Below are 3,610 nucleotides of genomic sequence, written 5' to 3'. Positions count from 1 at the left end.
TTTGTAGAATCTTCTAATATGATCGATGTAGTTTTCCATGTAATTGTATTGTAGCTAATTGTCAAGGTCTTTTCTTAGTGATGATAGGATATTTAGTTTTCTACTTATATAATTATCCTTGGGCTACCATAGTCTACATTAGCAGTTCTTTTAACTTAGTAAAACTAAACCTACTTCACTTAATTTTTGATTTTGATTTTTGCTGTGAAACAGTTTTCATATCTGCTCTGGGTTTCAGCAGTGGCTTAGTGAAAGCATCCCATCTTCTTGTCATCTGTAAGACTCTCGGCCCTGGTTTGGAAGGGAGGGAGAGGGGGCAGAGGGAGAGGGAGAGAGAATCTCAAGCAGACTCCGTTCTGAGTGTGGGGGTGAGGTGGGGGGAGGAGGGAGAGAAAGAAAGGGGTAGGGAGGGCATCCAGAGTTCCCATATTCCTGGGGAAATGCAAACCCCTGTTTCCAGTAGAGGGGCACGGAGGGCCGGGGGAGAGGAGGAGCCCTGGCTCCAGTGGTGGCTTCAATTCCCCAGCCCCTATGAAGGAGCCAGTGCTGGAAGCTGGCTCCAGGTAAACAGAGGGAACCCTGGGAATCCAAACAAAAGCCCCAAGCCAAGGCCTTTTTTCTAGGAAAAGTCTTCTTTGCTGTTCACAGGGAGCAATAAAACCCTGCAGTTTTATTCCTTATAGAAAAATAATCTGCCCATCTTGCCCTCACTTGTCTGTATTCACGGCAAAATCAACAGCTAGACAACTTCAACCCCATCGGGGTTGGTGGCCCTACGCGTCCTGGCCCCATGCACCTGTCAGCCATTGTCTTCCCCCTCTGATTCTTCTGCCCGCTCGGTCACACTCTTGGGTGAGTCATCTCTTATCTATCTGCTGGAACCTTCTGGATTGTGCATCCCACCTTTGATGGTTACCTTGGATTCAGCCATCTCACACCCAAAAAACTCCGGCTCACGGGCTTGCTCTGGGCTCAGCACATTGCCCTCCTTGCACACCTCCTGGTCAGACAGCAGGGTCACCACACCTCTCTTGAGGGCAGTGAGCAGCCCCAGCTGCCTCTGCCGTGGCTCCATCGTGGTGGCGGGGGGGCTGCTCCAGGGGCCCCTCGGAGCCAGGCTCATGGTGAAAGTTGCTTTGTTTCCCACTCCAGTGAAGTCCATTTCCTTGTGTTTCGTGAACCCCCCATACACTTCCTCCTTGGTGCGTTTGGTGGAAAGGAGACTGACCCTCACCCCTCCACTTCTTGCTGACCTGACTCAGGTTGTCTTTGCACTCATCAGATGGGCTTCCATCCAAGGCCACTGTCATCACTTTGTGTTTGCCAAAGAACACCCAGCTGTGCTTCCAGGCTGTCCAGACATCTTTCAGCTTGCTTTCCTCATATTGGCCACGGAGAAGATGAACAAAAGGTACTTGTATGTGTCCACATGTCTCTGAAGCTCTTCTGTCAGGTTCTGTTTCAGTTCTAAGTCTTTCTTGGCAGCTCCTGTTAAGGAAACTTTCTTGTCACGCTCGGATTTGGGCATTGCCCTGTATGCAGATGTGATGGAAGGTGGTCTACCTCATTTAATTTAATTTAATAAAAACATTTAAAAATTTTTTATTTTTAAGTAATCTCTATATCCAATGTGGGGCTTCAACTTACAACCCCAAGATTTAGAGTCGTGTGCTCTACTGACTGAGCCAGCCAAGTGTCCCTCATTTAATTTAATTTAATTTAATTTAATTTAATTTAATTTTTGTTTTGCTTCCCCCCCATTTAATTTTAAACATGGACATCTCATTCTTTTTAGTTGTAATGCTTAATTAGCATATCAAATATATTGCAAATACAGTGCAAATTCTGTGGAAAGTTATGAAATTTCTAGTCTTTCAGGACACTTTTTGCAAACATAAAGTGAGGGGCTTGGAGGGGAAAGTTCTGCTCTCTTCCTTAATTACATTTGCATTCTATTTCCCAGAATAAGGAAAGAAGTCCCCTGAGGAGTTTCTAGGAAGTTCTGTGGCTACTGATGCCAGGCAGGGGTGGAGAGAGGAAAAGGGAAAGATGTTAGCTGGGTGGCCAGCAGTGGAGAGCCAGGAGGGCCACCAGCAAAGCCAACTATATGGTAGAGACCCGGAGGGTCTAGCTTCTGGGCACGTCAGAGAGGAGGAGCAGAGACGCAGGAATGAGGCAGCTTGGAGGGGAGAGGGCTGGAGAGAAGAGGGGTGAGGGGAGGCAAGAAGCACACCCCGAGCTGGAAGGAGCAAAGCAAAAGTTGTCTCTGATGAACCCGAATCATGCAATATGCTACAGTTTTATGAAATAAATACTGTGGCATTCAGTTGCTGTGGTAAAGAGCAAGATATAAAAAAGAAATTGAGAGCCTATTTTATATGAAACCTCGTTAGGCTGGTGGGGCAAGTTCATTATAGCTTACAGCACTGGGGCCATTTTCCATGTAGCCTCTGTTACGAATCTCCTTAGGTTCATTTATAGTGAAGAAGGAGGAGAAGGAGAAGGAGGAGGAGGGGAAGGAGAAAAATAGGGCTTTGTGGAGGAATGTTATTTATTTATGTATTTATACATAAATAGGGGTAGGGGGTAGGGGGCGTGGGGCGGAGGGAGAGGGAGAGAGGGAATCTGAAGCAGGCTCCATGCCCAGCATGGAGCCCAATGCAGGGCTCAATCCCATGACCCTGAGATCATGACCTGAGCCGAAACCAAGAGCCGGATGTTTAAATGACTGAGCCCCCCAGGAGCCCAGAAGTGTAGTTTATTGGATGACAAATACACAATAAGTTATGTTTGTTCTTGGAAACTGAGTTTGCTCAATACATCGTAAATGAGCACTCTTGCGATCCTTCTCACACCTCTCCAACCTCAGCAATCCATGCCACAACCACACCAGTGTGTATTTCGATTCGTTATTACCATGGGGTTCTTTTGCGAGTCAGAAAGCTCTAGATTCTAGCCTTAGCTTTATCTTTACAAACCTGCTCAAAAGGACATTGCGTGCAATTGCCCAAATATCCCTTGGTGGATGAATGGACGAACAAAATGCAGTGTGTGTGTATGTGTGTGTGTGTGTGTGTGTGTGTGTGTGTGTTGTGTATTATTCAGCCACTAAAAGGCATGAAGTACTGAAATACCCTGTAGTGTAGATGAACCTCTTAAACCTGATGCTAAGTCAAAGAAGCCAGAGGTACAAGTTCGTAGATATGATTCCTCTCATATGAACTACGCACAATAAGTAAACCTATAGAGACAGAAAGTAGACTGGTGGTCTCCAGGGACTGGGGTGGGGGGATGGGAGTGATGACACAATGCGTTTGGGTTTTCTTTTGGGTGATAAAAATGGTGGTATTTGAAATGGCTGGGGGTTGCACAACCGGGTGAATGTACTAAATGCCATTGGATTGTATCCTTTAAAATGGTTAATTTTCTGTTATGCGAATTTCACCTCAGTTTAGAAAAAAAAAGAGAGAATATTGCCTGTGGCACATCAGATTCAAATATAACGTGAAGTTCTTTTCTTCCACGGCAGGCACGCAATGTCCCTCTCCCAGAGCACCTGGGGATGAGTTTCTCAGATGCTTCCTCTAGCACCACTAACCTCACAGCAGAA

At 46.1% G+C, this 3,610-nt stretch overlaps 1 pseudogene; it reads right to left on the bottom strand.

The window, feature by feature from the left end:
* Positions 1-799: 799 nt before the first annotated feature.
* LOC113255753 (mRNA turnover protein 4 homolog) lies at positions 800-1,528 on the bottom strand (annotated as a pseudogene).
* Between the last annotated feature and the right edge of the window lie 2,082 nt (positions 1,529-3,610).

The sequence above is a fragment of the Ursus arctos genome, unplaced genomic scaffold (genome assembly GCF_023065955.2).
Source record: "Ursus arctos isolate Adak ecotype North America unplaced genomic scaffold, UrsArc2.0 scaffold_4, whole genome shotgun sequence".
Taxonomy (NCBI): domain Eukaryota; kingdom Metazoa; phylum Chordata; class Mammalia; order Carnivora; family Ursidae; genus Ursus; species Ursus arctos.
Note: the sequence above shows the minus strand (reverse complement) of the source record. Positions and strands in the feature narration are given on the sequence as shown.